Raw genomic sequence first — 11,161 nt, forward strand, 5'->3', positions numbered from 1 at the left:
GATACTTTTGTACCTGTTTCCTCCAGCATTTTCTCAAGGTCCTTTGCTGTTGTTCTGGGATTGATTTGTATTTTTCGCACCAAAGTACGTTCATCTCTAGGAGACAGAACACGTGTCCTTCCTGAGCGGTATGATGGCTGTGTGGTCCCATGATACTTGTGTACTATTGTTTGTACAGATGAACGTGGTTTGGAAATTGCTCCCAAGGATGAGCCAGACTTGTGGGGGTTTACATTTTTTTTCAGAGGTCTTGGCTGATTTCCCCATGATGTCAAGCAGAGGCACTGAGTTTGAAGGTAGGCCTTGAAATACATCTACAGGTACACCTCCAATTGACTACAATTATGTAAATTTGCCTATCAGAAGCTTCTAAAGCCATGACATAATTTGTTGGAATTTTCCAAGCTGTTCAAAGGCACAGTCAACTTAGTGTATGTAAACTTCTGACCCACTGGAATTGTGATACAATCTGTCTGTAAACAATTATTGGAAAAATGACTTGTGTCATGCACAAAGTAGATGTAAGCATTTCACTGTTAGTCTACACTGGTTGTTTACAAAGTATGTGACAAATACAATTTGATTTTTAGTTGTAGCCCGTGAAAAGTGTCTGGAATGAATCGGTGATCTGTGACATGTTTTAGCAAAACTCTCCCAAAAGCAATATTGCCATAAACAATATTCTAGAACTTTTAGTGCGACCCGACCAAATTCACAGAAATATGAGTTGTAGATCTGTCACTCGTTGAAAGCAAGTTCAAGAAGCAGTAATATGCTCTGAGCGCTATTTCTATGCTTAAGTTTACTTTTAGCGTCTTGTTTTTGTACACCACCTGAAAATACTATATTTTTGGTTATGGAAAAGATTTCACACTGCGGTTTAGATGGTATAATGATTATTTACACTATACTTGCTTGTTTTGTCACAAACTGAAATTAGACAAACTATTAGAATTTTAGCAACCAGGAAATGGTGGAGTGATTTCTGCATAGTGCATCTTTAAAACTTGCTCTACTACTTCCAGAAAGCCCAAATGATATCACAAAAAATAATTTCACCATGATTCCTTTGATAGGCCCTAGTCCATGTCAAATGGGCCTCGTTGGTCTTCTTGACTTGAGCCACTTCAGTCTCGTCTGGCTGTATGGTGTGGTACCACCTGTACCAAGGGGTCATGATGGGGGGAGGAGGGGCCGAGCCAACTGCGTCATGGGAGTTGGAATAGTTCTCCCCTGAGAAGTCCACATGAGGAACCTGGAAGGGTAGCAGCTCTGGAAATATGGACAATATTTATGTACTGTAGGGAACTGCAGTTTCTCTTTTGGTGGCATTGTTGAACCGCTGCACTGGTCACAAAAAAAAAATATTATTCATTACTGTACTGCTGTAGCATTCTGCTCCTTAGTCAGAGGCTGAACTTACCATGGTCTCTTGCAGTGCCAATTGCCTGATTTGAGTTAATTTCTGTTTCTGACTCTCCTGGATAAAAAAAGTAGAATAACAATATAAATGTGCCACTTTGGTTACCTCAAACCTCACAAAAAGTGTTGGTCTTGAACCAGATGTTACTTTATGCAGAAAGGTTTTCATCACTAAAACACCTATTGGCAGCCTCTCAGATTCTTGGCTGTGTCAACTGTGTAAATTCATCAAATCAAAGACAACTTATTTTGATGAAACCAGCAAGCATTTAGATAACGCTTGCTGAATTCAGCATGGTTGATTCAGACTCATTCATAGAATTGTATTCACATTACATAAATAAAACCATCTTACCTGTCCGCGTGGGGTCATACACAACGCCTGTATATGGGCTTATAAAATTTTGCAGCAGCTTCACATTCTGCAGAAAGACTGGTCCATTGCTTACCAAACATAACATTGAATAGCTTGTTAAATCAACCTAAAGAAATCAAAGGTAATACCATCTAATTTTATATCTCTCATGATTGTGTATATACAGTGCCTTGCGAAAGTATTCGGCCCCCTTGAACTTTGCGACCTTTTGCCACATTTCAGGCTTCAAACATAAAGATATAAAACTGTATTTTTTTGTGAAGAATCAACAACAAGTGGGACACAATCATGAAGTGGAACGACATTTATTGGATATTTCAAACTTTTTGAACAAATCAAAAACTGAAAAATTGGGCGTGCAAAATTATTTAGCCCCCTTAAGTTAATACTTTGTAGCGCCACCTTTTGCTGCGATTACAGCTGTAAGTCGCTTGGGGTATGTCTATCAGTTTTGCACATCGAGAGACTGACATTTTTTCCCATTCCTCCTTGCAAAACAGCTCGAGCTCAGTGAGGTTGGATGGAGAGCATTTGTGAACAGCAGTTTTCAGTTCTTTCCACAGATTCTCGATTGGATTCAGGTCTGGACTTTGACTTGGCCATTCTAACACCTGGATATGTTTATTTTTGAACCATTCCATTGTAGATTTTGCTTTATGTTTTGGATCATTGTCTTGTTGGAAGACAAATCTCCGTCCCAGTCTCAGGTCTTTTGCAGACTCCATCAGGTTTTCTTCCAGAATGGTCCTGTATTTGGCTCCATCCATCTTCCCATCAATTTTAACCATCTTCCCTGTCCCTGCTGAAGAAAAGCAGGCCCAAACCATGATGCTGCCACCACCATGTTTGACAGTGGGGATGGTGTGTTCAGCTGTGTTGCTTTTACGCCAAACATAACGTTTTGCATTGTTGACAAAAAGTTCAATTTTGGTTTCATCTGACCAGAGCACCTTCTTCCACATGTTTGGTGTGTCTCCCAGGTGGCTTGTGGCAAACTTTAAACAACACTTTTTATGGATATCTTTAAGAAATGGCTTTCTTCTTGCCACTCTTCAATAAAGGCCAGATTTGTGCAATATACGACTGATTGTTGTCCTATGGACAGAGTCCCCCACCTCAGCTGTAGATCTCTGCAGTTCATCCAGAGTGATCATGGGCCTCTTGGCTGCATCTCTGATCAGTCTTCTCCTTGTATGAGCCGAAAGTTTAGAGGGACGGCCAGGTCTTAGTAGATTTGCAGTGGTCTGATACTCCTTCCATTTCAATATTATCGCTTGCACAGTGCTCCTTGGGATGTTTAAAGCTTGGGAAATCTTTTTGTATCCAAATCCGGCTTTAAACTTCTTCACAACAGTATCTCGGACCTGCCTGGTGTGTTCCTTGTTCTTCATGATGCTCTCTGCGCTTTTAACGGACCTCTGAGACTATCACAGTGCAGGTGCATTTATACGGAGACTTGATTACACACAGGTGGATTGTATTTATCATCATTAGTCATTTAGGTCAACATTGGATCATTCAGAGATCCTCACTGAAGTTTTGGAGAGAGTTTGCTGCACTGAAAGTAAAGGGGCTGAATAATTGATTTGTTCAAAAAGTTTGAAATATCCAATAAATGTCATTCCACTTCATGATTGTGTCCCACTTGTTGTTGATTCTTCACAAAAAAATACAGTTTTATATCTTTATGTTTGAAGCCTGAAATGTGGCAAAAGATCGCAAAGTTCAAGGGGGCCGAATACCTTCGCAAGGCACTGTATATATGCCATGACTAAATGTGAGAGACCAAACCTGATAGTGGATGATGGTGTCTCAACAAATTGGACAAGGGTTCCCACATATCGTGTCTCCTCTGAAGAAAACAAAACAGAAATAGTGATGAGGGTTTTGTCTTTCTTTTCCCACCTTTATTTAACCTGGTAGGCCAATTGAGAACAAGTTCTCATTTACAACTGCGACCTGGCCAAGACAAAGCAAAGCAGTGCAACACAAACAACACAGAGTTACACATGGGATAAACAAACAAACAGTCGATAACAATAGAAAAATCTACATACAGTGTGTGCAAATGTAAGATTAAGGAGGTAGGGCAATAAATAGGCTATAGTGGAGAAATAATTACAATTTAGCATTAACACTGGAGTGATAGAAGTACAGGTGATGTGCAAGTAGAGATACTGGGGTGCAAAAGAGCAAAAATAAATAATATGGGGATGCGGTAGTTGGGTGGGCTATTTACAGATGGGCTGTGTACAGGTGCAGTGATCGGTAAGCTGCTCTGACAGCTGATGCTTAAAGTTAGTGAGAGAGATATAAGACTCCAGCTTCAGTGATTTTTGCAATTCGTTCCAGTCATTGGCAGCAGAGAACTGCTGGCGGCCAAAGGAGGAGATGGCTTTGGGGGTGACCAGTGAAATATACCTGCTGGAGGGCGTGTGGGTGTTGCTATGGTGACCAGTGAGCTGAGATAAGGCAGGGCTTTACCTAGCAAAGACTATAGATGACCTGGAGCCAGTGGGTTTGGTGAATATGAAGCTAGGGCCAGCCAACGAGAGCATACAGGTCACAGTGGTGGGTAGTATATGGGGCTTTGGGGGCAAAACAGATGGCACTGTGAGAGCAAATTAGATTGTTGCCTTGTTCAGGGGCAGAACGACAGATTTTCACATTGTCAGCTCGGGAGATCCAATCTTGCAACCTTTCAATTAACTAGTCCAACGCTATAACCACCTGCCTCATTGCACTCCACGAGGAGACTGCCTGTTACGCGAATGCAGTAGAAGCCAAGGTAAGTTGCTAGCTAGCATTAAACTTATCTTGTAAAAATCAATCATAATCACTAGTTATAACTACACATGGTTGATGATATTACTTGTTTATCTAGCGTGTCCTGTGTTGCATATAATCGATGCAACGCTGGGGGATGATTTAACAAAAGCGCATTTGCGAAAAAAATCACAATCGTTGGACGACTGTACCTAACCATAAACACCAATGCCTTTCTTAAAATCAATACACAGAAGTATATATTTTTAAACCTGCAAGAAATCCAGGTTAGCAGGCAATATTAACCAGGTGAAATGTGTAATTTCTCTTGTGTTCATTGCACGCAGTCAGGGTATATGCAACAGTTTGGGCAGCCTGGCTCATTGTGAACTAATTTGCCAGAATTTGACGTAATGATGACATAACATTGAAGGTTGTGCAATGTAACAAGAATATTTAGACTTAGGGATGCCACCCGTTAGATAAAATACCGAACGGTTCCGTATTTCCCTAAAATAATAAACGTTTTGTTTTCGAAATGATAGTTTCTGGATTCGACCATATTAATGACCAAAGGCTCGTATTTCTGTGTGTTATGTTATAATTAAGTCTATGATTTGATAGCGCAGTCTGCCTGAGCGATGGTAGGCAGCAGCAGGCTCGTAAGCATTCATTCAAACAGCACTTTCGTGCGTTTTGCCAGCAGCTCTTCGCAAGCACAGCGCTGTTTATGACTTCAAGCCAATCAGCCTAATGGCTGGTGTAACTGATGTGAAATGGCTACCTAGTTAGCTGGGTGTGCGCTAATAGCGTTTCAAACATCACTCGCTCTGAGACTTGGAGTAGTTATTCCCCTTGCCCTGCAAGGGCAGCGGCTTTTGTGGAGCGATCGGTAACGCTGCTTCGAGTGTGGCTGTTGTCGATGTGTTCCTGGTTCGAGCCCAAGTAGGGGCGAGGAGAGGGACGGAAGCTATACTGTTACACTGGCAATATTATAGTGCCTATAAGAACATCCAATAGTCAAAGGTATATGAAATACAAATGGTATAGAGAGAAATAGTCCTATAAATACTATTACTACTATAAATACTACAACCTAAAACCTCTTACCTTGGAATATTGAAGTCTCATGTTAAAAGGAACCACCAACTTTCATATGTTCTGAGCTAGGAACTCAAACGTTAGCTTTTTTTACATTGCACATATTGCACTTTTACATCTCCAACACTTTGTTTTTGCATTATTTAAACCAAATTGAACATGTTTCATTATTTATTTGAGGCTAAATTGATTTTTATTGATGTATTATATTAAGTTAAAATAAGTGTTCATTCAGTATTGTTGTAATTGTCACTATTACAAAAAAAAAAAAAAAATGATTATTCAGTATCTGCTTTTTTTGGTCCTCCAATAATCTGTATCGGCGTTAAAATCATAATCGGTCTACCTCTAGGTAGGATAGTCAATTTTACGAGGGTATGTTTAGCAGCATGAGTGAAGGAGGCTTTGTTTGCGAAATAGGAAGCCGATTCAAGATTTCATTTTGGATTGGAGATGCTTAATGTCTGGAAGGAGAGTTTACCGTCTAACCAGACACCTAGGTATTTGTAGTTGTCCACATATCTAAGTCAGAACCATCCAGAGTAGTGATGCTAGTCGGGCGGGAGGGTGTGGGCAGCGATCGGTTGAAAAGCATGCATTTAGTTTTACTAGCATTTAAGAGCAGTTGGAGACCACGGAAGGAGTGTTGTATGGCATTGAAGCTCGTCTGGAGGTTTGTTAACACAGTGTCCAAAGAAGGGCCAGAAGTATACCGAATGGCGTCGTCGCGTAGAGGTGGATCAGAGAATCCCCAGAAGCAAGAGCAACATCATTGATATATACAGAGAAAAGAGTTGGCCCGAGAATTGAACCCTGTGGCACCCCATAGAGACTGCCAGAGGTTCAGACAACAGGCCCTCCGATTTGACACACTGAACTCTATCAAGTAGTTGGTGAACCAGGCGAGGCAGTCATTAGAGAAACCAAGGCTGTGGTGATTGACAGAGTCGAAAGCCTTGGCCAGGTCGATGAAGACGGCTGCACAGTACTGTCTTTTATTGATGGTGGTTATGATATCGTTTAGGACCTTGAGGAAGAGAGGGTCAAGATTGTCTAGCTGAGCTGATTTGTTGGGGTCCAGATTTTGCAGTTCTTTCAGAACATCTGGATTTTGGGTGAAGGAGAAGCGGGGGGGCAGCCAGGTGGAAAGCATGGCCAGCCGTAGAAAAATGCTTATTGAAATTCTTGATTATCGTGGATTTATCGGAGGTGACAGTCTTTCCTAGCCTCAGTGCAGTGGGCAGCTGGGAGGAGGTTTACAGTGTCCCAAAATGTTTTAGATTTTGTGCTACAGGATGCAAATTTCTGTTTGAAAAAGCTAGCCTTTGCTTTCCTAACTGACTGTGTATATTGGTTCTTAACTTCCCTAAAAAGTTGCATATCGCGGGGGCTATTCGATGCTAATGCAGTACGCCACAGGATGTTTTTATGCTGGTTGAAGGCAGTCAGGTCTGGAGTGAACCAAGGGCAATACCTGTTCTTAGTTCTACATTTTTTGAACGGGGCATGATTATTTAAGATGGTGAGGGAAGCACTTTTAAAGAATAACCAGTCATCCTCTACTGACGGGATGAGGTCAATGTCCTTCCAGGATACCCAGGCCAGGTCGATTAGAAAGGCCTGCTCGCTGAAGTGTTTTACGGAGCGTTTGACAGTGAAGAGGGGTGGTCATTTGACCAAGGACCCATTACGGACGCAGGCAATGAGGCAGTGATCGCTGAGATCCTGGTTGAAGACAGCAGAGGTGTATTTAGAGGGCAGGTTGGTCAGGATGATATCTATGAGGGTGCCCATGTTTACAGATTTGGGGTTGTACCTGATAGGTTCCTTGATCATTTGTGTGAGATTGAGGGCATCAAGCTTAGATTGTAGGACGGCCGGAGTGTTAAGCATATCCCAGTTTAGGTCACCTAACAGTACGAACTCGTGTGACTGTCTGGTGGAGAATATAATAATAATAATATGGAGTTACATAGCCTAACACAGAGCAGACAGCATCATGGTAGACATCCTCTGAATATCTGTGCACTCTCCAAAAAAGCCTAGACAATAGCTTGGAGAGCTGCCACAAGTCTCCAGGTCTCAGGCAAGGTTACAGAACCACTGCTGTTACACCTACAATGCAGGTATTGCGTGTCTTCTGAGGGGGAATCCCTCCTTTCTGGTTCCTCCTGTAGTTAGTGCTCTATGTACTCTAGAGATAGAGGTAGACAGACAGTCAATGATCACATATGGATGGATTAACAGTAATTAATTACACTCCACTGAGCATGCTTTCTAGTGCAGGAACAGGCTTAGTCTGGGTCCGAGGAACCATCCCTTAGAAAACAGCAGAGTACATAGAAAATACATACAATCTCTAATCTCCATACCTTCGCTCTCCAGGTTGCCCCATGGTCTGTCCTTGTAACAGTTAGTCTCCACTGCCACAGCAGCATCACTGGAGATTTCAGGTTAGGCTGCAGTGCACAGAGAGAGGCTGGACTTCACACATGGAAACAGCCTGGGTCCAACGCCTGACAGGTAACCTCTTTGGAAACTAGAAACCAAACAAATAGTGACTGTCAGTCAAGTCATCAAGTGCAAAACTTGCAAATACAGTGTACTGTTCAGTACACAAGACAACGAAGCTGATACATTTGCATAGACTATGGTTCTATGTGAAACATATTAAGGGGGTTGCATTGGATGATGTACAGTGAAGATGCAATATGCATACGCAGTACACAAAGTCAGGTACTGGTATGTAGTTCACTATGTTGCTAGCTAAAGCTGTAACTTCACTGTGTTCATTAACCGACCGTAACGTTAGCTCGGTCACTGTTTCGTGATCTGATAATCTGTAACGTATGTGTGCAGCGGAAGTCCTAGCTTTCGCTTATCTGACGCACTATAGAAAATAATTGTCAAATACCTTATTCTGCCTAAAAGTAAAGGATAGACACGGCATAAAATCTTTCAAATGCCTGGTATGGACGCTGCCATTTTGCCTTTCACAACTGAGGGTTGAAAGGTTACAGGTGAAAGAACAAGTAGCGCATTATTTATTGTTGTGCATGGCCAAAGACTCTCCTTTTGGACTTCAATTAATTTATTTTATGAATTTTATTTATTTATTAATTGTATTATTTTTAATTAAACGCAAGGTTTTGATTGTGTCCGCTGGTGTGGCAGTCTACCTGATTTGCATCGCAGCCATTTTGTAGAAATATTATAATTATAATTATTCCCAAATGTGATATTATAACTCAATGCAAGCACCATATTTTGTGAGTTAGCACTGATACTCATTCAACTTTGTTTAGATATGCAACAATAGACTTGGGATGTGAGGTAAATTGAAAAGAGAATTTACAAAACGTGCAGCGTAATCTTTCTGTCCTAATGGACAATGAAGACACAGATAGAACACTCTTTAGTTAATGAAGGTGTTCTACAACAGCGCGTCCACCAAAAACTCAATGTTGTTACCATGAAAAACCCAGAAAATGCATGCTGGAAGACGCGTATGACGTCAAAAACGTCACAGGGTATAAATACCAAGGCCCTCCCCTTCCAGTTCATTCCTGGATTTGTTCTGAGGTGAGTAACGTCGAAAGAAATACTGCAATTTAAAAAAAAAAAATTATAACAAAAACGACTGCGCAATTATTTAATTTAACCATAATCAGAAAGCTATATTTAAGATTCAGGCGTGTATGAACACACGAAGAAAATAAGTGAATATCTTAAATGTGTTTTTCACTGTGTGCTCTTTTTTTTCAGGTATTTTGTCTGAAGAGTGGCCGTCGAGGAATTTGAATACCTAATAAAAAACGTTTTCTTCAATTAATTGACATTTCATTACTAGTTTTGCCTCCAGTTTGTTCGTCGGAATAGCTTTATTTTAGCTGCCACAACCCCGCCCAAACATTGTCAGTAGAATGGCCTGTACTGAAGAACTCAGTGACTTTCAACGTGGCACCGTCATAGGATGCCACCTTTCCAACAAGTCAGTAAGTCAAATTTCTGCACAGCTAGAACTGCCCAGGTCAACTGTGAGTGCTGTTATTGTGGAGTGGAAACGTCTGGGAGCAACAACTGCTGAGCCTCGAAGTGGTAAGCCACACAAGCTCACAGAACGGGACCGGCAAGTGCTGTAGCGTGAAGATAATGTCTGTCCTCTGTTGCAACACACTACAGAGTTCCAAACTGCCTCTGAAAGCAACATCACCACGAATGTTTGTTGGGAGCTTAATGAAATGGGTTTCCATGGCCAACCAGCCTCACACAAGCCTAAGATCACCATGCCAAGCGTCTGCTGGAGTGGTGTAAGCCAGATAGACTTTGAGGACTACAAACAGGTTCTGGAAACACTGGGGGAGACCCTGGTCCACAAGGTCAAAGAGTGACCTACCTACTGCAGAACCAGGGCTCTATTGGCACTATATTCCCTGTACTGTACCATTTCTCACCAGAGCACTATGGGCCCTGGTCAAATGTACTGCACTATGTAGGGAATAGAGTTCCAACAGACCCAGGAGGAAATAGAAATGTAATGCAAAATAACCTACCGCTGAAGCTGGCTATGTCATTAGCTCAGTGCATCTCGATAGTCTAACGTGGCTTTGTTTCCTTGTCTCACCTCACCTATTTGAATAGGCATCATGGCTTAAGTCTCTCCCAAATCAGTTTATTTGAAGAAAGGTGTGGCGAGGAAGTCACGTTAAGAGTATTGAGAATACACCCCTGGTGTACTGCAGTATCCTCTCGGCCTATGAGATGTATACATTTTCTTGAGTCCAATTTGCCACCTTGCCCCCCTCCACACAACTGTATATCTGAAAAGATAGGGTGTGATTTGGAATTCAGAATTTGACTGGACAAGTGGGCATGTCTCACCCAGGTGACAATGGGACAGAAAGAAAGCAATATGCTGAAGTATTTCTATTATAGAGGAAATGGCAATACATTACCAGTGGAACCACACATGTAGAAACCAGGCTCTTATTACCTGGGAATAAACATGTTGACACCTGTATGATTAAGTATTTACTACAGACAAAAAGGAAATTAAATAAATTGATTTTGCAATGTCTTTATTTATTTATTACAATGTCTTTGTTGTACAACTTGTCTCTGAATACAACTGAGCAGATTAGACAGATTTCTCATCAATGGTCCATATGGTAAGTAGCATGTACTGTACATGAGCTGATAATTCACTTATCAGTCATCCTGTTGCCTAGTCACTTTACCTCTCCCAATATATATAAATAAATACACACACATCTCCGAGTGGCACAGCGGTCTAAGGCACTGCATTTCAGTGCTAGAGGTGTCACTACAGACCCTGGTTCGATTCCAAGCTGTATTACAACTAGCCGTGATTGGGAGTCCCATAGGGCAACGCACAATTGGTCCAGCGTGGTTAGGGGTTTTCCGGGGTAGGCTGTCATTGTTAATAAACATTTGTTCTTAACTGACTTGTCTAATTAAGGGTTAAATAAAAAATAT

General features: G+C 41.5%; 2 long non-coding RNA genes across 2 annotated transcripts; one reads left to right on the forward strand and one right to left on the reverse strand.

The window, feature by feature from the left end:
* Positions 1 to 7,509: 7,509 nt before the first annotated feature.
* LOC118946453 lies at positions 7,510 to 8,656 on the reverse strand. Its single transcript, XR_005041282.1, has 3 exons — positions 8,580 to 8,656; positions 8,038 to 8,204; positions 7,510 to 7,859 (listed from the first exon to the last, which is right to left on the reverse strand). It is a non-coding gene; the product is annotated as an uncharacterized LOC118946453 (long non-coding RNA).
* A 442-nt stretch (positions 8,657 to 9,098) lies between these two features.
* LOC110488118 lies at positions 9,099 to 11,161 on the forward strand. Its single transcript, XR_002468348.2, has 2 exons — positions 9,099 to 9,247; positions 9,431 to 11,161. It is a non-coding gene; the product is annotated as an uncharacterized LOC110488118 (long non-coding RNA).

The sequence above is a fragment of the Oncorhynchus mykiss genome, chromosome 32 (assembly GCF_013265735.2).
Source record: "Oncorhynchus mykiss isolate Arlee chromosome 32, USDA_OmykA_1.1, whole genome shotgun sequence".
NCBI classification, from domain to species: domain Eukaryota; kingdom Metazoa; phylum Chordata; class Actinopteri; order Salmoniformes; family Salmonidae; genus Oncorhynchus; species Oncorhynchus mykiss.